This window comes from Chanodichthys erythropterus, chromosome 21, assembly GCF_024489055.1.
Source record: "Chanodichthys erythropterus isolate Z2021 chromosome 21, ASM2448905v1, whole genome shotgun sequence".
NCBI lineage: Eukaryota > Metazoa > Chordata > Actinopteri > Cypriniformes > Xenocyprididae > Chanodichthys > Chanodichthys erythropterus.
This window is the reverse complement of record NC_090241.1, coordinates 39,763,502-39,789,712: the sequence shown is the minus strand read 5'-3', so window position 1 is coordinate 39,789,712 and position 26,211 is coordinate 39,763,502. Positions and strand designations below refer to the sequence as shown.

Below are 26,211 nucleotides of genomic sequence, written 5' to 3'. Positions count from 1 at the left end.
GCGGGTCAGAGTCCATTAGTGGCCATAACAGTTCAAAGACCCATGACGGCAGTGGCCGGGCAGGGTCCCCGCCGGGCAGGGTCCCCGCCGGGCAGGGTCCCCACCCACAAGCTCCCCACCCTCAGGTATACTGCCCCCCCCAAAAAAAAGTTCTTGGGGATTTCAACAGGGTACGTTGCGGGCTCGTGGGCAAGGAGTTCGGGTGGCTCAGGCAGGGCAAGACGCTTGAGTGGCGCCGGCAGGGCAAGACGCTTGAGTGGCGCCGGCAGGGCGAGGAGCTCAGGTGGCGCCGGCAGGGCAAGACGCTTAGGCGGTGCTGGTAGAGCATGACGCTTAGGCGGGGCAGGAGAGATCTCTGGAGTGGTCTCCAGGCCCACAGCGGCCTCTTGAAGGGCGTCTGCGTCTTGAGGAGTGGAGGACGCCTTCTTCCTCCTCCTCCTCCTCCTCCTCCGAGAGTGCTGCGATGGTTCACCGACTGGAGCGGGTTCTGAAGCAAACTCACTGGCTGAAGCGGGTTCTGGAGCGGACTCAATGGCTGGAATGCCCCCTACCTCCGTGAGCATCAAAGGGGCTGCCATCTTGCCCGTAGGCACTGGCAAAGCAGCCATCTTGTCCATCGCGTCCAGGGCGCTTGAGTGCGTTGCAACAGGCGAGCTTGAGAGCGTTGCAACAGGCGAGCTTGAGAGCGTTGCAACAGGCGAGCTTGAGAGCGTTGCAACAGGCGAGCTTGAGAGCATTGCAACAGGCGAGCTTGAGAGCGAAGCGTCCGGCAGGCTTGAGAGCGAAGCGTCCGGCAGGCTTGAGAGCGAAGCGTCCGGCAGGCTTGAGAGCGAAGCGTCCGGCAGGCTTGAGAGCGAAGCGTCCGGCAGGCTTGAGAATGAAGCGTCCGGCTGGATTGAGAGCGAAGCGTCCGGCTGGATTGAGAGTGAAGCGTCCGGCTGGATTGAGAGCGAAGCGTCTGGCGGGATTGAGAGCAAAGCAGCCGTGGGTTTCGGAATGCCAGCTGCTCGTGCTGTAGTCAGTGGAGGATCATTCATGCTGGAACGCAATCCTCTCCGCTCTCGGACAGGACCAGCGACATGACGTGACTCTGGGCGATCAGCGGAGATGTGACGTGACTCTGGGCGATCATCGGAGACGAGACGTGACTCTGGGCGATCAGCGGAGACGAGACGTGACTCTGGGCGATCAGCGGAGACGAGTGTTGCTGTTATGACGTGACTGGTGTTGCGGTTATGGGAGCCGCCATCTTGTGAGTGTCCTTTGGCGCGGCAGCCATTGCATGATTAAGCGAGGAACCATGTTCCCCCGCTTCACCCACAGTAAACTGAGAGCCAACAGTCAACAAGGCATAATCCAAAAATTGACTAAGGGTGGAACGGGGTCCATTGTGAACTAATTGTTCTTTGAGTGGCTGGTTCACTCCATCACAAAAAAAGTCAATAAGTGCGCAGTCAGGCAGATCCGACTAATAAGCTAGGTTTAGGTATTCTGTGATGTAATCCTCCAGTGAACGTGTGCCCTGCGTACTCCATACCAACAACTGATCAATGTCCATACCGTACAAATGTCCTCCGGGAAAGCTGCTGGATCGTGGTGGCGGCGAAGTCTTCTGTAACGAAGCAGGACTGAGGCAGAGATCCAAATGCAGCATTTTATTAAATTAGAGTGGTCGTACAGGCAGGGTCAAAACAGGAACAAACAGGAACAGTAAGAAACAGGCAGAATCGTAGTCAGGGTACAGGCAGTAGATCGAGGCAGGCGGATATCATACACAGAACGCTATACCAGGCAAGGGTCAGGACAGGCAGCAACGGGTCAAGAAACAGGAACAGGCAACAATGGTAACAGACAGGCAGACAGGAATATAATCGCTCGGAGATGATACACTGGGTAACCAAGACTTTGCGATCGGATGGTGTGAATGAGAGTCCTTTTATAGTCCAGGTAACAAGCTGCAGCTGGGTGTGGTGATTAGTGAGGAGTGTTTGCATGGCTGTATGTGGCGACAGGTGATTGGTGTGGAGTGAACATGTGACTGGCAGGGAGGATTGTGGGAAGTGAAGTCCGGGAACTGACAGGAGCAGACCGTGATCATGACAATATTTGTGTCTGGCAAAATTTATTTTATTGGGTTTTAAAAAAAGGTTTTTAAAAACGTTAAATATATAATTATCTATACGCATTTCACAGATTTACTGTCTGTACAGCATAGTTATACAAATGTACTAAATGCATTTATTTCCATTCAAATGGTTTGAAAGATAGAAAAGGATTGGGCTTAAAAGATTCCTTATCCTGTGGATCCCTCTAGTGGACAACATTAATAGCACAGCTTGGACCCCTAATTATAAGAATCCGTAATTAATCCAGTAAAACATTTAAGTTAAAGCGGTAGAACGTTTATAGTATAATTACAGTACAATATAAATCGTATGAAATATAAGTGTAATATTAGAACAGATGTAATAATTCTTATATACAGTATGTGGCAGTTTTATATGGCATATTATTATTATTATTAGCCTATATTCTTCTCATTATTAAAAGTACAACTGAGTGTGAGTATAATATATCAGGAATATAATAACAGAATAAAATAGCAAATAGTATAAATTGTAAAATACATTCAATAAAATAAAAATAGCATATAAAATACTGAATAGTACAACACAGTATAAGTCATATAATATCATAATATTATCATATAAAATAATGTAATAGGCAGATTTGCGACTACTATAGAGTGTTTGTGACATGCCGAATTTGAGTTGCTGTGTTGTTAGATCAGTGCCACGCTTAAAAGGATGGAAATGCAGATCAGAGGAATGTTTGCAGCGATTAAACACTTTCATTCTGTTACTCACACAAAATTATGATTTGCTGTCATTTCGCTGGTAATGTAGCACACGCGTTGTTTTGTCTGTTCTGTATACTGCTTGTTGTAATGTTTTAAATAAATTAATGTTACTAACATACATTTATCTGCCTGTTACACTACGTATATTGTCAAAATGTTTATACTTAAGGTTATAGGGTGGAGTAGGGAGCTTAAAATTATACTTTTTATGTATATAAACTAAGATAACAGTCACTGTAAATATATCTGTATTGCGTTTTTATTTTTGTGAAGTGGCTAAAAAGTGTTCATGTTTAGGTATAAGGGGTGAGTTAGGGGCTCAAAGTAAAATATAGTAGGCTATAGTAATAGTAAAATATATTTGCATAAAATATCATAATTTTATATAAAAAATATATAATTTAAATACCGGGATTCGTATAGATTTGTATATCCTGTAACTGAAAGATATACTTTGCATATGGCAAATAAACAACCTGGTCTCATGACGAAAACGTACCTGTGTGCACGTATTCGCGAGTGAGTACATATCGCTGCAGTTACTGCCGTAGCTAAAAGAACACAAAAATCACTAAGCAACAACAAAGAGGATGGCGTGGATCATTTAATCATTTGACATAGTAAACAATACATTACATGTAAATAAAAGCAAGAGAATGGTTGCTGTTGGCATTAAATGACATACAGATACAACTAAAATACCACATAACCATAGAACATAACATTTACATCTAGTCTGTCACCTATTATCGACTACGGCAAATCGGCTACCCTGCCGTAGTAGACGGTTACAGTAGAACGTCAAGAAGTAGCAGTTAAATTTGCGCATACGCAATGGAACGCCAGAATGCCGTTGCCGTTGTATCAGCAGCTGCTGCTTAAAGTCCCTAATAACTTCCCACCGACGCTACGCCTAAACCTACCCGATAGTGTTAACAAAAGCAAACGTGACGTAAGAAGCGCCCGTTTTTCAGCTCGTTTAGATCTCTCTTTAAGCTCTTTTTTTTTTTTTTTTTTTTTTTGCCGTCAGTCAACTTTCACGGGATTCGTACCCAGGCAGGGGGAGTCGACTCCTCGCCGTAAGTCCAACTCCGTATCGGCCGAGCTACCGAGCAAGCTTGGTTACAGCTTAAAAAGTCGTAAAGTCCAAAGTACGTTTGATTACAAATCGGGCACTCTGGTCGGATGCTTTTTGAAGTCGTGACATATTGTGCGATAATCCATAACCCAGGCCGTCGTCGAAACCGTGCGTGAAAACGAGCAAAAGCGCTTATCGACGTTTTACCGGCCTCTAGCGTTTATGGAAGGCCGTTTCAGCATAAAAACGTTCCAGCGTTACTCGTCGTAATTATATTTTTACTAGTAACAATTAAATTAAAGAGCTCTATAATTTAATTTGTACTAGTAACAATTACAATTATAGAGCTCTATAATTAAATTTTTACTAGTAACAATTATGATTGTAGAGCTCTCTAATTGAATTATAGAGCTCTGCTATTGTATTCTTACTAGTAACAACTGAATTGTAGAGCTCTATAATTCAGTTTTTTACTAGTAACAATTCCCATTAGAGAGCTCTACAATTCATTTATTACTAGTAAGAATTCAATTGCAGAGCTCTGTAATTCAATTGTTACTAGTAATAATCCAATTGCAGAGCTCTACAATTCCACTAGAGAGCTCTCTAATTCAATTGTTACTAGTAAAAACTGAATTAGAGAGCTCTCTAATTGTATTTGGTACTAGTAAAAACTGAATTAGAGAGCTCTTTAATTCAATTCTTACTAGTAACAATTCTAATTACAGAGCTCTATAATTGTATTACTACTAGTAAAAACTCCTATTCATGAGATGCAAAACAGATTGCAGATTTCCCGCCTACAAAAGTGCGTTTCAAAATAAAAGCCCTGTGGTTCTAAAGTATCCTGAAATATTTTACAGACTTAGGTAACATATTAATCATGTTCACATTAAAGCAAAATTAAGATGATGCCTGAGATGAAAGCCTATATTTAGTCGTTGTATTCATTCACCTTTGTATATTGGTAAAGCTAAGAGCCAAGAACACTCCATGTCACTGGACATAATATAGGGTGAAATGCCCTAAGCCACCCAAAGTGTTTTGACAAACTTGATATTAAGGAGTATAAATTCATTTTAAATATTTACAGTGTTAGAAAGTTAGAAAGTGTTATAAATGACTTGTATACATATACAAATAATTTGTAACAGGTAAGAAAGGTCTGCGAATTATATGTAAGACATTTATAAGTGCTGAATAGTTTACACTTTAGAATAGGGTATGCAGAAAGTGTTATAAATGACTTGTATACATATACAAATAATTTATAACAGGTAAGAAAGGTCTATAAATGATATGTAACACATTTACAAGTGAAGAATAGTTTACACTTTAGAATAGGGGATGCAGAAAGCTTTGTAAATGATTTATTCATGCATTTACACATCATCTATAAGAGGTGTTGAACACTGTGTAGTGTGTACTGCAGTGTAAGTGCTGACTGGTGAGGGTATAGACAGCTGTCTTCTCTGACACACATAGAGTGTTTAACTCTGTGCACCTGATGTGAGCTTCAGTGGAAAGTTCAACCGGTTCAGAGGTTGAATCATCACTATATCCCACACAGAACACAAGTCTGTGCTGACGAGTAAAAAGGATTTAATATAATCCACTGGAATCACCTGACTGTAAGCCATTTATAAATGTTTATCCACCTCAAAACAAATAAATTACTCTTCTTAAAAATAGTGCTTTAGCATACCTGCATGTTTGTGCTTTTGAACACAGACCAGCTTACAACTTCATCAATAAATCATATACTGATAATTTACTAATGATAATTTACTAATAATCATTAACTAATCACTGGTCATTAACTAATAAATTATAAATGACTTATAGCCAAATTAATAAAACATTCATAAAATGTTAGTATATCACTTATTAATCATATATGAATGTATATTCATGTTTTGTAAATGATTCGTTGAACATTATCTAATAATTTATAAATGACCTATAATGGAATTAATAAAACATTCATAAAATATTAACATATCACTTATCAATCATTTATAAACATATAATCATGTTTTGTAAATGATTAGTTCACCATTAACTAATAATTTACAAGTGACATAACTGAACGTTATTATAAAGTGTTACCCTTCTGTTGGTTGTCTGCAAAAATATAGGCCTACCTCAGTTTTCTTGTCAAATCATTTGTACAGTCAATCGCAAAGCTCTTTCCCGTTTTGAATTAGTTTTTTTCCGCGGAATTCACGCTGAAAACCAATGTTGCCACTCAGTGGGCGTAACCACAGTCACTCCGGACGACGGTGACGTCACGTGCATACCCTCAAATGCGGTAATTTTTGACCGCGAACAAAAACTGTGATTTTTTTTAAAGGACAATTTAACCTTTTCGAATCATGTCCATTTGTTTTGTGTGTATTCACACAGTAAGTGCCAAAACCTTTACAGATCTTCGTAGCTACTGGTATTCCAATGAAGTAAAAAAATAAACATAAAATAAAAAAGCCTAATAATAGGCCTAATAATACAATAAAAAATTAAATAACGTAAAATTTGGAATGACCAAACAGCTCCAGAGGGTTAAAAGCATGCAATAGGAAAATGTATTATATTAATGTATCATCATTGTAAGCTTGTGACAGAAAATGTAGGCCTAGTGTTTTGAAAGATTGAGAAGAGCTGGAACAACATTCTGTTCCATTAATATCTGCATTTCCTGATTCCATTAGAATGTCTTCATAATAAAAGCACCAAAAATCAGCAAATGGTCAAATCAGATGAAACTTAATGTAGGGGCGGAAGACCTAATAATCTCGTTACACTCCTGCTATATTTAAACAGTCATAGCGGAGAAATAGTAATTCAATTAAGCTGTAAATGTACTTTAATCAGCTCAGTGCCGGCACGCATGAATACTGGGAGATGGCAAATGATTATTCTTTTGATCAAGGATTTAAAAAATTGCAGCTGTTGCCATGCCAACTCCATTTATGCTCTGAACTTGAGGACATAGTAGAGTTTTTGCATCAGATTCATATCTGACGTCACAGTGATGTGACTCTGGAGGGAAGAACACAAACGTAGGGATCTACAGTAAGTATAACATTTGTAGTAAGTGATAACACAAGGAAAGTAGCATATACTTTTGTCAGATAACAGAAAGTGAGTGTTTCAGACTGTTGCAAGCAATCTATTTAATTTAGGAATATTCCAAGAATGGACATTAAAATGGGAAAGATCAGAGAAGACACATTGCAGCATACGTATTACCTTAATAACTTTATAATAATATTATTGTGGTCTTACCCTTTAACTGCCTGCTCGACCAAATGGTTGAGCACATTTGAGAGGAGTACCTAACTTAACTCAAGCTGGTTGAGGTATGTTATGCTAAAAAAAAAATCGACTAGATGTCAGAGTGTCAATTAACAGCACTTGTCACAACACTTCTTTTAACATGGATGTCAGAAACAAACCCCAAGAATAGGTCTCTGCGGAACAAAAGAGGGGCGTCTCCCAATTTTGGGGTATTTTCTAACTGAGAGAGGTGTTTATAACGAGCCAACCAAAGGAAGCCAGGATAGGCGTTTTTTTTTTTTTTTTTTAAAAAGTACGGAAGCCTGAAAGGCCATTAATTATTATTATAATTTTTTTTCTTGTTTTTTTATGATCACAACTACTTTTTTAATGTTTTAGACCCCGAAAAACAATTATGTCGAGATAATGAAAAATAAATAAAATATTGCTGCATGCTTGACTTCCGATATACGGAAACATTTTACTATAATACATTCATTTATTTTAAAGACTATGAACTATTTTACAGGACCTGTAGCTTATAGCTCGAGAGGGCGAAATATATGATTTATGCAAGTTTTATTAGCCTACTCCGTTTTTTTATTGCTAGTATTTATTTATTTTATTATTATTATTTTGCATAAACTAGCCTACGAATTATAATGACATGGGATGTAATTTTGTCACAATATGGCTATATATTTTACATAGACAAATAGTCATTTGTCTGAACTTATCTAATCGGCGTCATTTGGTTGGACTTGGGGTGAAAAAATACTATAGTAATTGATAGTAAATAGTGTTTTTGAACCAGTAAATTGTAGTATACTGTATATTATAGTATTTACAACACTTTGTTAATGAATGCTACAGCGACACTCCTATCCAAAGATATTCCTTTGATCTTTTTCAATGGAAGTCTATGGAACTTGTTGCTATGGTGCTCTATATGGTTGCTAGGGCGTGGCTTGATAGCTTCACAATGATCCTGAGAGACTGATTGGTTGCCTGAGTAAAATGAGCCCACCCCCTTGTCTCTATGACATTGTGATCCAGAGTTATGTTCAATACAAAATCCCTATGTAATTTCCCATAGTAGGAAAAACACAGTACTTCCTGGTTCATGGGCACGGCTTCACCATAGTATGTCTATGGGGCAACTTTGGGCAGCTCTTGCGCCCCAGGGGTACAACTTACACCCCATTTTGAGGTATGGTCTGAGAGAGCCTATCAGGCTCTTCAAACGTGGTAACTCACATGTTTCTACGAAATTCTCGTTAGGAGCTATTACTCTTCAAAGTTTGTCCCAATGCAAAGTCTATGGGATTTTTTTCGCTACTTTTTCGCCCGCCGGACGAACATCGTACACCCGATCGCTTATAAAAGTCATAGCACACCTCTCCTCAATGAGCCGGTCGATTTGACACCTCATTCATGGGTCTAGGACAAAAACTGCGGGACAAGTTACGCGCCGAAGTTTTGTCCAGAAGAAGAAGAATAAGTATGCAGGAGAATAAGAATGGAGCTTTGCCTTTGGCAAGCACCATTAATAATAAGTATGCAGAAGAATAAGAATGGAGCTTTGCCTTTGGCAAGCACCATTAATAAGTATGCAGGAGAATAAGAATGGAGCTTTGCCTTTGGCAAGCACCATTAATAATAAGTATGCAGAAGAATAAGAATGGAGCTTTGCCTTTGGCAAGCACCATTAACTAGAATGTACATTTCCTGAAGAAAATGTGAATGGTGCTTGCAGTGGCAAAATCGGCACTCGGTTGCTAGGCGGTTGCTAAGGTACTTGGGGTGGTTGCTAAGGTGTTGCTAGGCGGTTGCTAGGGTGTTCTGGGTGGTTGCTAGGTGGTTGCTATGGTAACCAGGGTGGTTGCTAGGGTGTTGCTAGGCAGTTGCTAAGGTACTTGGGGTGGTTGCTAAGGTGTTGCTAGGCGGTTGCTATGGTAACCAGGGTGGTTGCTAGGGTGTTGCTAGGCAGTTGCTAAGGTACTTGGGGTGGTTGCTAAGGCGTTGCTAGGCGGTTGCTATGGTGTTGCTAGGCAGTTGCTAAGGTACTTGGGGTGGTTTCTAAGGTGTTGCTAGGCGGTTGCTAGGGTGTTCTGGGTGGTTGCTAGGCAGTTGCTATGGTAACCAGGGTGGTTGCTAGGCAGTTGCTAGGGTACTTGGGGTGGTTGCTAAGGTGTTGCTAGGGTTTTCTGGGTGGTTGCTAAGCGGTTACTATGGTAACCCGGGTGGTTGCTAAGGTGTTGCTAGGCAGTTGTTAAGGTACCTGGAGTGGTCACTACTGTGTTGCTAGGCGGTTGCTAGGGTGTTCTGGGCGGTTGCTATGGTAACCAGGGTGGTTGCTATGGTGTTACTAAGTGGTTGGTAGTTGGCACAGATAGTTACTATGTAGTTTCTATAGAGTTCTTAGAATGTTCTCAGCCCACTTTAGCACTTAGCTAATCACTATTAGCATGTAGCTATTAACTGCTAGCATGTGTAGCATGTTGCAAGTACAGTTTGCTAGCATGAGTCAAAAAAGCCAACCCCCATGTCTCTACGATGTTCTGATGCAGAGATATAGGCATCGCTAAATGGTTGCTAGGGTACTCTGTTTGGTTGCTAGGGAGTGGCTTGGCAGTTGCCAATGATGATACTCCAAAGGCTGCTTGACAATATAAACCAACCCCCATGTCTGTACGATGTTCTGATGCAGAGATATAGATTTTGCAAAATGGTTGCTAGGGTACTCTGTTTGGTTGCTAGGGAGTGGCTTGGCAGCTACCAATGATGATATTCCAAAGGCTGCTTGACAATATAAACCAAACTCCATGTCTGTACAATGTCCTGATGCAGAGATATAGATTTTGCAAAACGGTTGCTAGGGTACTCTGTTTGGTTGCTAGGGAGTTGGTTGCTAAGAAGTGATAGATAGATAGATTTAGTTTGATAGATAGATAGATAGATAGATAGATAGATAGATAGATAGATAGATAGATAGATAGATTGATAGATTTAGTTTGATAGATAGATAGATAGATAGATAGATAGATAGATAGATAGATAGATAGATAGATAGATAGATAGATAGATAGATAGATAGATGAGAAGTGATAGATAGATAGATATAGATGAGAAGTGATAGATTTAGTTTGATAGATAGATATAGATTTAGTTTAATAGATAGATAGATAGATAGATAGATAGATAGATAGATAGATAGATAGATAGATAGATAGATAGATGAGTTTGAATGAGTTTCAATGGATTAGAAATAGTACATAGAATGGCACTTGAGTCTAATTGAGTTTTTGAGTCTAATAGGCTTCCGTAGTTTAAATTTGAATTTTGACAGTTGGAATTTGAAAGTCTTGGCTCATTTGAACATTCCGTCAATGAAAGTCAATGGGATTTTTCCAAGCTTTAATAGTCATTTTTAGGAAAACCGTAAGTCGGATCACTTAGAAAATATATAGCACACTTGGTCAGAACAGTCTTAAGGTTTGAGCCGAATTTAGTAGTTCTAGCTTTAAAGCTATAGGACGAGTTAGTGTTAGAAATTTTAGTCTCAGAAATTTTTGTCTTTTCAAGCCAACTTAATAAGTATGAGCAATAATAAGAATGGAGCTTTGCCTTTGGCAAGCACCATTAATAATAAGTATGCGGAAGAATAAGAATGGAGCTTTGCCTTTGGCAAGCACCATTAATAAGTATGAGCAATAATAATAGTGATGCTTTGCCTTTGGCAAGCACCACTAATAATAAGTATGCGGAAGAATAAGAATGGAGCTTTGCCTTTGGCAAGCACCATTAATAGGTTTAAATAGGATTACAGTAAGTTGGCTTTTTCAAGCCAACTTAATAAGCTTAAATAGTAGATCAGTAAGTTGGCTTTTTCAAGCCAACTTAATAAGCTTAAATAGTAGATCAGTAAGTTGGCTCTTTCAAGCCAACTTAATAAGCTTAAGACGTAGATCAATAAGTTGGCTTTTTCAAGCCAACTTAATGAAAGTGAATGTGGCTGATACCCTCATCAGTGCCCTGACTACTGAACTAGGGAGCTTGAGACACACGGTGGGATTATTATTAAAAATAGTAGTCCGCAAGAAGCTTGAAATATGAATTGCCTGTGCGCTGATTTGCAGCGAAAACAACATAAATAAAAGAAGAATATGGAGAAGGAAATTGTTTGGGGAGACTGTGGATTGTGTGTTCTGCAAAGACAGTTGGAACTAAATGAATAACTTTTCAATGTGCTGCTGTTGCGGATGGTGAAGCAAATATAAATTGTATATAATTGTAACGTTTATCTGAAACGAAGACATGCTTGCTGATGTGGTCTATAACTCCTCCCCGAACTCCCCGCTGCTCTGTATCTTGCTCTCTCATTGGCTGTCGGTCATCACCGATGTAGTTTTCAGTCAGAACACTTTTCACACTGCAGGATTTTGAATCGCCGACAGGTCCAGATATTTAGCATGCCAAATATCTTTCAACGGGCGTCTGCGACTCGTCGGCGATTCTCTCATATCGCGTCTTTGCTCATTCACACTGCGTGATTGTCACTCGCGTGAACGAGCACCGATTTGCCTGTGATTTCGGGCATTTGTCGGCGATTTCTCAAAACCTGTCGGCGAGCCAAAATCGGGGCTAAAATCGTGCAGTCTGAACTCGGCTTAAGCGGACATATCGGATATTCCCCTGTAAATGCGACTCCTGCGTCATTGAAAAGTGATGTTTTTTCAACATTTCGCAGTACAGACATACCTATAACAAACGGAACATCTCTAGTTGACTGGTAGATTATTCATTTAATTTGTTTGTGTTAAATAAAAGGCGATCTGACGTTGAAATGAGTGCTTGTTGCCGCTGTTGTCAGTGACGACGGCTCGTACACAGACGCGCGCTTCAGTCCCGTTGTGGAGACTCTAACTATTCGTTCCATTAAAACCACAAAATAAAAAGCACATAAACTTGCAACTGCCCTTGATATGATATTCACCTTATTCCACCACGCCCATTTTTAATTCTCCGCTCTTCCGCATTTTGTCATCCGACTTCCGCTAAACTGACTCGGCACATCCGGTAGCTAGATCAGTAATTAAAAGATTGTTTATAGCGAGCTATAACTTTAGAGAAATGACAAATAACGTTAATGCAGTAAATGTTTCAAATTGGGAGCACGGAGAAAACTTTATACAACGATCAGATAGTCTCATATCGTCACTGTTAACGGCCGTAACTGGTAGACGATATGAAGAAGTGGCCAAAGTAAACCATGGGACTGTCAGGAGTCGATGGAGCAGCATGTAGAGGGTGTGGGTGAAGACGACTGGAATTATTTTAAATCAGTTTTGTTAAAGATAACTTTGTGATTTGTATTTTAGAAAATGTGTAATTTAATAAGTTGTAATAAAATCACTAAGAGTGTTTGTTGTTATCAGGAAGCTAGACACCTTTTATGGACCTTCATGTAGAGATAATGTTTCACCATTTAATTTTCATATGCAATAAACCAAGATAGAATTAATTTGCAAACTCTACATGACTTATTCTATTTAAATCAGAATACTTCATCCCTTTAAATTTTAAGAGCTCACATTATATGGTTTTATTAAAAAGATACTGACAGCTAACATCTGGCACACATTGTAAAGATAAAAAAAAAACCATAACATTTGGTCATATTGTAAAGGTTCATAAAAATATCTACATACACTATTTACACTTATTAGTTTAAGCAAAACCACAGCACAGACAAACATACCTAAAAATCAACATTTATTCATCCTCTACATCAGAAATTATGTTGCTCAGAAGGGTAAAATGGGCAAATTCTCTAAATGATCAATTTTAGGGGTGAGGTTAATTGGAACTGTTGTAAGAAAGGATTTTGAAGATTTTCAGTCATATGACCCATGTACATTAGCGATGCGCCTGGTGTTGGTGGTGTCTTCTTCAGAGAGTTGCGTGCGTCTCTTGGTAAATGCTGGAATGACAAGTTTCACCTTCCTTTGATATTCAACAGTGTTTTGATCTGTCTGCTTTGACAACATTGTATGCAAACTGAACGGAGCTGGATGATGACATCACTGTTTACTCCAGTGCTGATATAGATAAATTATCATCCTGATATGACCGCCCTAACGATCACCCTGCAATAAATTACGACGCAGCTCCATCAGAGTCATCAGGAGCTGATCCCAAGTGTCTAGCTGGAAACTGTTGGTGTATGTATTGGTAAGGGTCTCGGCGACTGAATGAATGGTGGTTGTTTCTCAGCAGAGTTGTGTACAATGGCGCCAGCTCAACGCATTTCATTCTCATATCAGATGTAGGAGGCTTCAGATTGAGATGTGATTTTGAAGTGTAGTTGTGGTCAGAGACAGATGGATCCTCCCAGTGTGTTTCTGCATCACAGTTCAGGATGTGATCATCTTCACAGTTGATCACTGACGCTCATCGATGCATCTGTGGAAATAATATAACCATACACTTTTTTTACATTAGTAATTATTGATCATGATAATTAATATAAGATTGCACTCATACTTTAACAGAACAGTGTGAGAGAGATATTTCAATATGAATATGAGAGATGTAGCTAGCTGGCCTGCCATCACCTGCAATCTCTATAAATTACAGGAATAATGCAAGTAACTTAAGCTATTATTAAATAATGTACCACAATCCTATCTTAAATATGTACCATTGTACTATCTTACATATGAAATATATAGGTGGCAATTGTAATAATGCAAGATTCGTTGTATTTTGTGAACTGCTCTTTACTGATCTTAACTGTATTCATAGAAGGGACTTCACAAATCTAACGTTAGGTTAACATGTACATGGCTAGCTAAGTTAGCTTACCTGAATCTGACAACCTGTTCAGCATCCGCCGTGACTTATTTACCGGAACATCGTTGCCGAGCCATTTCTCGGGGAAAGGGTGTTTGTCAGTCGGCCTCCCGTCTATGAAATGGTATGAACACACATAAGGGCGCTTGGGTGGTCACGTCAAGTTTAGCGCCTTCAACCATTGCCTCAGGTGCTCCTCGTCTTAAGGTGGTGGGTGTAAATTGTAAAGTGCACCACAACACTCGGACCGCTTCACATTGTATTCGTTTCAACTGTTCTCTCTTCTTAATCTAATTGTTATGACAGCCCCTAATTGAGCATATAATACTCATCTACCGTTACAGCTATAGGATTACCGCTAGCGACTACTAGCTTAGGTCCCTCAACCGGAAGTAAGATGACAAAACGAACGTAATGGCGCCACACTTGTTGTCGCGGAAAATAAGGTGAAAACAATCACTGATGAATGCATTGGTTTTAATGAAAAAAAAAAAAAAAAAAAAACTAGTATAGGACGGCGGATTCGGACTCATACCCGAGTATTATTCAGCTCGCACACTTCCAGCAGAGCTACGTACGTATACTGTCATGAAAAAATTGTATTATTTTTATGTAGGGATGTAACTATTGCATTAAAAGGGTTTCTATATTGTTACGTGGCTGTGTAGTTTTTATTTTTAAAGACCCATAGGTGGCGTTGAAGCTCTGGATTGGTGGAAGCACGATGACGTCACTGATTTCCGGCATAAATAGAGTGGATGGCGTCAATGGAGTCTCTGGCTGCGTCCGAAACCGCCTACTTCTCTACTATTTAGTAGGGGAAAAGCAGTAGGCGAGCGATTAAGTATGTCAGAAGCAAAAAGAGTAGGCGAAAATTACCTAGGTGACGTAATAATTCTCGCGAGATTCGGCCGTGCGCCTACTTAAAGTGCGTCCGAAACCGCCTACTTACCTACTATATAAAAGGGGAAAAGCAGTAGGCGAGCGAATAAGTATGTCAGAAACCTCAGTAATAATAATGGTGCGTTCAAGTCATGTCGGAAAGATCGTATTTACGAGCAGAACTGACATGAATGCCACCACAATGTCGTAAATACCAGTGGGAAGCTCGTAATTTTCTTTAAGCTCCGATCTGTACGAGTTGGGGGCGTGTCAGTCAGAAACATGGCGAAATACCACAATATTACAGGTATTTAGCAGTGAATTGTCAGGCTTTTCTATTTACAACAAAGTAAGCTGATTCCCAGCAAAAAATACAATAGCATCACAGTATAAAAATGTAATATGCAACAACCCAGCTAACACACGACGTAACAGTTACGTAATGTATTCGTACTTTTTGGTAATGTCATGACTTACTAACTGACAACGTAACTACGACGTCGCATGCCAGTAATTTCATTACCTTCAGATTACCATCTCCCCAGATAGCACACGTACGTCTGCAAGACGTCTGTTAAAGATCACTTCATCTGGAAAGCATCTGCTGTTTACAAACATCTAATAGACGTCTATAAGATGTCATTTTTACATGCATTCTAAATCATTAACATCTTAAAGACGTCTTCTAAACGTCTATTTGACATCTGACAGGATACGTCCTATAGACGTATTCCAGATGAGCAAACACCCTAAATAATACGTCTTCCAGACGTAAACACGCACATCAAATAGACGTCTCCGAGATGTACGTGTGCTATCAGGGTCACAACGTCGTCAGTACGTTCTCCTAACGTTATAAGATTGCCCAGAACGTTCCAGATACGTCCTCTATTCGTAATATATTGGTAATTCCATGACTTACTAGTAACGTAACTACAACGTTGTATGCCCGTAATAATATTACCATCAAATTACCATATCACAACGTCGTCAGTACGTTCTCCAAACGTTACAAGATTACCAAGGACGTTCCAGTTACGTCCTCTATTCGTAATATAATGGTCATTCCATGACTTACTGGCAACGTAGCAGCAACGTCATGTGCTCGTAATTTCATTACCATCATTTACACATTCTTTATATGTTATTATTACCAGAATTTGCAATATAAAACGTGTAATTAAATGTCAGACACAAGACTGAAATGTCCCCTTAAGAAAAAAAATGTTTCTTTTCACCAAATCAGAGTATGGATGACTGTTTTTTATATATAGTGACGTGACATACAGCGCGCGCCTCCACAAATGTAGTGCGCGCGTGCCCACAGTATGTTGATAAGAGTGTAAAGTTAATTTTTCTGAGAGAAGAATTTATTTTTCCGAGGTGACAACGATTAAATGGCTTTTATAAAAATGTATAAAGTTAACTTTGGAAAGACGCAAAACCTTTTTTTATTGTTATGTTTACGTTAGTGCAGGTGGCCGTTAGAGTTGCCATGGCAATCGGGAAAACATTCAAGCTGCTGGAGAGGACAGCGTCTACGTTTCTCCGTGTTTCTCGTCAGTTTTATAGCAATAAAGTTCAACAACTGCGTCAGATTGGTTAAGTAACATTACCCACAGTCTACTTTAAGTACTTTTGTTAATATTTTTACCTCTGTGATTATATGGTATCTTTCTTTGATCGTCTGGAATATATGTTAGCAAAATGTTATGCTAGCATAGCATAATATGTTTTAATAATACTGCGTTTAAACGTCTTGAATGCTTTATTTTATGTTTCGCTGTAGGCTATATGTTTTTATTTATAGTTTGGGTGTATTTTATTATTTTTATTTGGAGTTTTGTTCATGTTCTGTGTGTTTTTCAAAATAAATGAATTGAATTCATTTCGAGTCTGCATTCATCGTTCACAGCTGTTGGAATAGCCTTTACATTAGTTTGGGCAAATGAGGACATAAATTAGGTTAAACTACTGCATGTCCGCCCATAGAAAAATAAATAAATATAAGAATTACCAACTGATGACCAACACACAACTATTGATACACAACGTCGCAGTTACTAACTGGCAACGTCACAAAGTTACGTTGTGGCGACGTATAGGCACCTTTCACTTTTCCGGTTGCCACGACGTAACTAGTTACGTCGCCACGACGAAAGTTTGGTCACCAAATTACGTTGCAGTTACGTAACAGTCACGTATTTTGGTTAGCTGGGAATAAAGTTTACAACAGCTTCATAAATTAATTAAAAAACATAAAAAAGCAACATACAACTAATGTACATTATTTGCTCTACATTTTCTAGAAGCAGAAGTGTTGTAATTTTGTGTAATTAATTTAGAGAAGGCACACCGCCATCATACTCCGACGAAAGTGACTTGAACGCACCTACCGTCGTACACACGATTTCCCACCTCGTAAATACGAACTTCCCAGGAAGACTTGAACGCACCATTAATGAGTAGTCGAGGAGTTCCCGGATGGCCTACTACTTCCGCCCAGATTCTGAAGTATTCCTCGATAGATACTTTTCTATCCAAGGAGGCCACGGGAGAGGATACGTCATAATCAAACACTTGAGAAAAGTGACGCGGATGCTGTTAAATGTGAGTATTGAAAGCCAAAAACACATTTGTTGAACTACTGTAGAGTAAACTGCTGAATGTGTGAAGATGCTAGACACTATTTGTGACTTTAATGTAAAACACGATTTGTTATGTATTATGTAGATAACGGGACCTCTAGTAAACACACATAACTTAATTCTCCGAAGTGGAATTACATATTCTAAACCATACATCTTAAAGATGCGTATTAAATGTTTATTTAACCTCTGACAGGAACATATTTAAGTATTATGACTTATGAGTGATGGATTATGTATTATGAGTGATGTGTTTGTGCTGTTATTCACTGTTGTCAACACTGCTTACATTACATGAATGAAAATAATGTAAACAAATAAATCTACAGTAACTACACATAAGTTTAATTTATTTTATTTGTCCATTAGTACTGTTCATACATTAAGGAACATTTGTGTTGGATAAGAAGTGAGTTAACACATCAACATGTAAATGTAGATTTGAGCACATAAATCTCAGGAAACTTGTCTGATGTTACAGGGACAGATGATCACGTGTGTTTATCAGGTAGAGGAATGATGCCATCAAAAGCTTTGGGTGAGGATACTACAGAAATGAATACAAAGTCTATTTAAATCTAAAGTCTATTTTATTTTAATTATTGGAATTTAAACAGACTTGTTACAGCACTTTTCTGGTTCTTGATGTCTGTATGTTTGCTGCAGAGCTTTTGTGGAGCAGGACCTGCAAGGAAAGCTGACGACGGCATTTGTTAGAAATAAAGAGGAAAGCCTGAAACAAAATATAAAGTAAGATCATTTCGTTATTTCTAAAACAGAAATCAAATAACACTGTCTGCTTTTGTATTATATTTGTGCATTATTGTAGGACGTGAATGTCCTCAGACTGGTGTGAGCACTGAGGATGGAGAGCCACAGCAGATCCTGGGAATGGTTCAGTGTCATGGACGAGATCCTCCATCACTCCTCCTTTCAAGTGACACAATCAAGGGCACACTGGAGGAGACGCTGCACAGATCAAACCAGCAAACCTTCTGCTGACCAGCTCAGTGGTTTAGCCCACCACACCACAAATGTAATGAAGCTACAACAAAAATTAGCAAGTAATTGTAAAAATATGAAATGAAATATGTCAAGAAACAGAATGCTGACATGAATTAATTGTAAAATGTTTTAATCTGCTGATGGAGAACACATGAATGTTTGCAGCAGCAGATTGTCCCGCACATCTTCTCCCACTCCTGCTTCAAGGTTGAGGGTTTAGGGGTCCATCATCATCATCATCATCATTTTCCTCATCCTCTGGATCAACACTGTCCCCATTGAGAAGAGCAGCAGTGAGGGACATGATGATGGTGTTCATCAGCTGCTTCATCAGAATAAAGCTGCAAAATTGGCACAGCTGTGTTGAGATGACAACAGGACTGTAAATACCTGATTGTTAGATCAATACATTTGAATAAAGCTTTGTTTTGTGTGTTGTTGTCTTGTATATGTATTTATTTATTGTCATTATTACTTGTATTTCACTTTTTTTTATTAATTATGCTATTATTATCATTTAGATGTATATATTTTATTAAGCAATGAATTAATGCATGAATTGACTGTAAATTGAGATATATTCATATCAGCTGTATTTGTCTAGTGTGTGTTCATGCACATCTGTCATATGACAAAACATTACATTTTGCTTGTTTTACAAAAGAAGTAAAATGAAAAGTTATATAATTAAGTTTTGGTCAGCATTTATCATTGTTATTGTGTATAAGTGTTGGGATGTGCTAGCACCCATATGAAAAAAATCTGTATGTTTCATATACAGCAACCATATATCTTCCTTACTCAAATCAGCCAGAATTTCCTTATGTGTTTCATATAAGTCCAATACATGTCATATACAAAATCAGACCGATTATGGCCACTTTCATACTAAAAAGCACACATAAAACTTATATAGGATTTTTAGGTGATATATGAATACTGCAAAATTCCTATACGAGTTTTACATGACAACAGTATGCAATAGTATATGATTTTAGTAGAAAATGTGTATGAATGTCAGTAAATTTCCTATACAAATCATTTAAAATTCTTGATTGGATCATATGCGAGTCATATAGGATTTATTTAAATTTTGCATCATTTGCTCATATGAATTTTATACAGATTTTATGTGTTTCCACCTAATTCCTCATATCTCTACATATAATTATCTTACATGATTTCAGTAAATACTACAATATCTCTGCATCTACAAATCATATATGATTTTAGTCAATTACTTGCACAGATTTACATTAGAAATACTTTTATTTCAACACAATCAACAAGACAATCAAATTATACTCCACAAGAGTAATTTAAAATTAAAACTTTATATCAAACTGAACTTTGTGAAGACAACACACACACCCCAACAACAACAATAACAACAACAAAATACCTTGAACACACTGTCACGGCTATCAATCATCAAACACCATTAAGGTTTTCAGATGTTTTTGTGTTTTCTTCCCTTTAATTTCAGTAAGTTTGGCATTAATTGCTGTACCAATGCTGGCAGGCACCACATGAGGAAACTTTCTGCAACGTTGCTCCTGTGAGACAAACAAATAAAAGGCAAAACATTGCTGATGTTAGGAAGCAAAATGGCCCACAGTCCATGACTACATATCAAGTTCGACAAATCAACAGCAGCATGTTTGGGGATCTGGACTTCCCAATGGAACCAAAAAGTTGTGAGTTTGACAGGAATTGCCACTATTGTGGCACTGAGCAAGACACTTAAAAGATTACTTCACTTTGAAATGAAAATTAGCCCAAGCTTTACTCACCCTCAAGCCATCCTAGATGTATATGACTTTCTTCTTTCTGATGAACCTAATCTGAGAAATATTAATAAATATCCCGATGCATCCAAGCTTTATAATGGCAGTAATAGTGATCAATGACTATAAGGCTGAAGAAAGTGCTTCCATCCACATCCATCATAAACATACTCCACACGACTCCAGGGGGTTAATAAAGGCCTTCTGAATCGAAGCTATACGTTTGTGTAAAAAAATATCCATATTTAAACAAGTTATGAAGTAAAATATCTAGCCGTATTCAACGTACAAAGAAAGTGTAAAACTCACAAAGCTTACGCTACGTCCTAAACTTACGGAAAAAGTGTAACTGACATGATCACAATTTACACTTTCTTCGTAACTTGAATATGGATTGTGGTCTGGCGGAAGCTAAATATTTTACTTCATAACTTGTTAAATATATTTTTCTTACACAAATGCATCGCTACGCTTCAGAAGGCCTTTATTAAACCCCCAGAGCTGTGTGGAGTGTGTTTATGATGGATGGAGGCACTTTCTTCAGCCTTATACTCATTGATCCCATTCACTGCCATTATAAAGCTTGGATGCGTCAGGATATTTTCATCAGAAAGAAGAAAGTCCTATACACCTAGGACAGCTTGAGGGTGAGTAAAGCTTGGGCAAATTCTCATTTCAAACAACTAATCCTTTAACCTAAACTTAACTCCAACTGGATCACATTGAATATAATAATAACAACAGGGTTTCAGCACTTCATTGACTAGATAAACGAGTACACTACCTGTTCTGTTGGAAGGGCTCTGTAATTACTCTGTGGCAAATCCTGTCCCATCATCCAAGTCATGTGACTGATGCTGACGAACACTGAGACTTCAGGGCCATCTTCACTTCATTTATCAGATTTGGTAGCTCTAGCAACAAAAATATAGCAAAATAAATGATAAAGCAATCTCTTAAACCTACTTACCAACTCCACTGCCTCCTATGTGTGCATATGGTCATCTAAGCTGATGAATTTAATGTTAATGATGCATTTTGCAAAGCCATCATGCCAGACGTTAGAGGTTGGATAACTTTCAGGTTTCTTGTCATATACTTGATAATGTAATTAATTACCAATAATTATTAAGTTCTTTGTCTTAACTTTACATAGCAAGTTGAATAATAATATTGAAACAATAGCAGTTCTACAATAATTTAAAAGTTTTAAGTGTAAAGACTACTAAAAAAACTACTAAAATAAACCACCAAACAGTTTGATAGCTGATTCACCACAACAGTAAAATAACTAATATGTGCATTATTTCTTACTTTTTTGTTGTCATTTCTCAATTTTTCTGTTTTCCTCCATTATTTCAGCCTCTTCTGAGTCTCTGTCGAGGTTGTGCTTGATACTCATCAACAGACATTCATTTCTCTGTGGGAATCACTGTCCTTTTCCTTTCAGTCTGTCAAGAAACAAGAGATGGAAATAATACACATTCATTTTCTTAGATATTTGTCTTCTTATCTCAATAAATGTAAACAGATGAATATATAAAATGACTGTACCTGAAGGGGAGGGAGGCAGATGTTAATACGTTTTTTAAGCTTCCACAATTATGCATGTGTTATGCACATACACACTAGTAATTAATGATTAACTTAACATACAGGCTAGTAAGGGCATATTAGCCATTATTTAAGATTTATTAAACATTTGAAGGATCCACATTCATGCAAAAACAAACAAAAATAAGCTAGTAATTAATGATTAACTGAATGTACAGTAAACGCCCTTTAGTCATTATTTAGCAAACCATTTATTATTTTTGATTCAGACATTACCATAAATCATATGAATATCTCAAATTGACACAATCAAAGTAAACATTAACAGGCAGTTATTAAACACACCGACACTCATATCACTCTTCAGAGGTGTCAAGTAACGAAGTACAAATACTTCGTTACCTTACTTAAGTAGAAATTTCGGGTATCTATACTTTACTGGAGTAATTATTTTTCAGCTTACTTTTTACTTCTACTCCTTACATTTTCACGCAATTATCTGTACTTTCTACTCCTTACATTTTAAAAATAGCCTCGTTACTCTTCATTTCGGCTTGTTTTCATTCCGGCTTAAAAAAAAAAATAAATAAATAAAAAAAAATATCCAGATAAATCGCGCCATCCGGATAGAGTGAATTTGATTGTGGTTGGATGAGAAGATAAAACATATAACGTACCATTCTGACACCCTATTGGTTTGTACGTAATCCATCACACCTGCACATCAAATCACGTCACACTCCAGCAAGGAGGACTAAAATGTGCGTTCACGCGGCCTTGTAATTCCTGTAGTTACGAGATTCGAGCTTGTAAAAAGCGTTCACGTCCTCGTAGAGATCGTAATTACAGCTTGTAAGCAGGGAGTTTTCTGAGAGCTCCCACATGTTCCACCTGACCGCTGTAGATTCATTTAGGTGTTGATAGTGGTGTCATGGAAACGCATAATTCCTAGTCCAAGGACCAAAAGGACGTGAACAGCTCCGAATATAACGTCACGTGTTGTCATGTCAAGATTCCGGTAAATACGAGGTGACGTGAACGCAGTAATAGTCAGTGTTGGGGGCATTACTCAAAAAAGATGATTTCTTATAAGTTATTATTTCTACACTACTGGCTCATTTAGGCTATCAAACGGGTGCTTTCTCTTCGTCCTCTGCAAATTAAGCTAGGTAACGTTAGTTCGATAGAGAGACGTTCAAAACGAATTAATTTAAAACGAAACTTAAGGTAAACCTGCATTGCTCTCATGGTATACCTCTCTCTTTCAGTGAAGTGGAGCAGTGCTCTTGCTGAATGGCACGGATTGCACTACAGACTATTGTACCTTTTATATGTTTTTTTTTTAAACTGTATTTTATTTTTCATAACGAACAAGCTGCGATGTCACGTTTCCAGTGCTTTGTTGTGTGCGCGTGAGGCGCAGGCGCGATCAAACAGCTGTCTTTAAAGGGGACTTGCCTCGTCGTCATGGCAACGGTTCGTGAACAGGTCAGATTACGTCAGAGTTTGTTGGATGCTCAGACGACCAAACAAACGCCGATTAAAGGTGCCCTAGATTCAAAAATTGAATTTATCTTGGCATAGTTAAATAACAAGAGTTCAGTACATGGAAATGACATACAGTGAGTCTCAAACTCCATTGTTTCCTCCTTCTTATATAAATCTCATTTGTTTAAAAGACCTCCGAAGAACAGGCGAAGCTCAACATAACACCCACTGTCACGTAACAGTCGGGGTGTACGCCCCAATATTTGCATATGCCCGCCCATGTTCCCAACATTATGAAAGGCATTAGACAAGGGCAGGCATTAACGTCTGGAGCAGCACAACCAAATCATCAGACTAGGTAAGCAAGCAAGAACAATAGTGAAAAATGGCAGATGGAACAATAATAACTGACATGATTCATGATAACATCATATTTTTAGTGATATTTGTAAACTGTATTTCTAAATGTTTTGTTAGCATGTTGCTTATGTACTGTTAAATGTGGTTAAAGTTACCATCGTTTCGTACTGTATTCACGGAGACAAGAGCCGTCGTTATTTTAATTTTTAAACACTTGCTGTCTGTATAATTCATAAACAACTTCATTCTTTATAAATCTCTCCAACAGTGTAGCATTAGCTGTTAGCCACGGAGCACAGCCTCAAATTCATTCAGAATGTAAACAATATAACAGTATACAATACTCACATAATCCGACGCATACATGCCGCATGCATGACGAACACTTTGTAAAGATCCATTTGAGGGTGTAAACTTTGTTTATGTACTGTTTAAGGCAAGCGCAAGCTTGGGGGCAGAGAGCATGAGAATTAAAGGGGCAGTAGCATAAATCGGCTCATATTTAATGATGCCCCAAAATAGGTAGTTAAAAAAAATAATTTAAAAAAATCTGAGTATTTTGAGCTGAAACTTCACAGACACATTCAGGGGACACCTTAGACTTATATTACATCTTGTAAAAAAACATTCGATGGCACCTTTAAACATGTTCAGTCGGGTAAACAGACTCCGACCAACGCCAACAGAGAGTTTGCTGGCGTTTGTTGGTGCGGTGTGAACTGAAACAGCTGAAAACAGCTGGCAGGTGTTAATGTCAAGCCCTGATTGTTACTAAGCCTGCCCTGGGTACACCAAAACTACCCGCATTTTTCTTGTCCGTTGCCCTCACAAATTTCTGCAGTTAAGCTTGGATGTACATTTACATTCCAATAAAGGTTATTAATGCCTCTGAATTTTGACTTTTTGCACCATTAGAATACTTATAGGCAACTAGTCATGATATCTTCCACTCCATGAAACCCATGTTAATGGTCAGTAGTACACATATATGGTGCTTTAATGTATTTGCATTGTACTAAAATGCGTTCATTTTCAATGGACATATATGCGGCTGAAACGGGTAGCCTAGTGCATCCCAAATTTTTCAACATTAACATTTTAATATAACATTATGGTCATTATGGCCTTTAGAAAAATGTTTTTTTGAGGAGGTGGAGTACACAATAGGCCCCTGTGGCGCGGCCTAAGCTTTTGTCCTTAATGGCATTTTTTCCCCTACATTACTTTTACTTTTATACTTTAAGTAGTTTTGAAACCAGTACTTTTATACTTTTACTTGAGTAAAACGCTTGAGTTGATACTTCAACTTCTACAGAAGTATTTTTAAACCCTAGTATCTATACTTCTACTTGAGTAATGAATGTGAATACTTTTGACACCAGTGTCACTCTTTATCTCATTTCATCATGACACAATTATCACGTTTACTCGTGTTAGCTTTAGCCCATGTGCTAATCAGTTCAGCTCGCGCGGTGTGCACGCGGCCTACCGTAACTTACTCAAAACGGCTCAGAATTAATCATTTTAGAAATTTCGACATGTTTTTTTTACATTATATTCGGATTAATATCTGAAATTTCGCTCACTAAAGCAAAATAGAATCATATCTTTATTCACACAAGGAAGATTACTCACAGTGCTTCAACACTCTGGGATCTGCTCCGTCTCTTTCTTCTCTGTCTCCGGCGACAACACTTCAGGCTGACGCGTCGACTTCAAAAGCTCCACTTTTAGTGCACTCAATCACATTTCCAGTTAGATCAGTGGATGTTCTGGAGAAACTGTCTGGTCCGTCTGTGCTGATCTGCTCTGACCAGTGTTGCCAGATTGGACTAAAGATTTCCAGCCCAACTACAGCTTAAAACCCGCCCATTTAAAAAAATACCAGCCCAAAATACATACTGTTATTAAAACTGTTATAGAATAAAACACACAATTTTTTTTATTATTATTATTAAACAACCAGACTAACACATCGCACATTGGAGAGCACCAGGCTCGCCTCAAGTATATCCAGTGCATCTTTTTTTTAATTTTTTTTTTTATATAAATGATAATTTTATTAAAACACTAGGTCTACATCGGAAACCTCAGAAGGGGACAACATTTTTTATTGTTCTTGTGCTACTATTGTCAGAACTACAGTTCTTTTCTAATAGGCCAATTCTCAAATCATTTCATTATACTTTTCTTTTTGTATTAGTAGGCTACTTACAAATTTGTGCTTAATTACCAACTAATTAATTTTTTTATATTATCATTATTAAAATTATTATTATTATTTAACTTATAGACCACTGGGCGATTCAACATGAATTCTCGTTTTTTTTCCCTTCTTTTAATTTTAAATAAAATAATGACTGAATGATACACTGAATCGTCACTAGTAGGGCTGCCCCCTAATAGTCGACCGTTAGT

The 26,211-nt window shown here is 38.2% G+C and overlaps 1 long non-coding RNA gene across 2 annotated transcripts; it reads right to left on the bottom strand.

Moving 5' to 3' along the window:
- Nucleotides 1-17,965: 17,965 nt before the first annotated feature.
- Nucleotides 17,966-25,631, bottom strand: LOC137011559 (uncharacterized). 2 transcript variants are annotated; one of them, XR_010893494.1, is made up of 5 exons: nucleotides 25,429-25,631; nucleotides 21,706-21,842; nucleotides 21,176-21,305; nucleotides 20,007-20,160; nucleotides 17,966-18,962 (listed from the first exon to the last, which is right to left on the bottom strand). It is a non-coding gene; the product is annotated as an uncharacterized lncRNA (long non-coding RNA). The 2 variants fall into 2 exon arrangements; XR_010893493.1 differs by having other exon boundaries at nucleotides 17,966-18,945.
- Nucleotides 25,632-26,211: the final 580 nt, after the last annotated feature.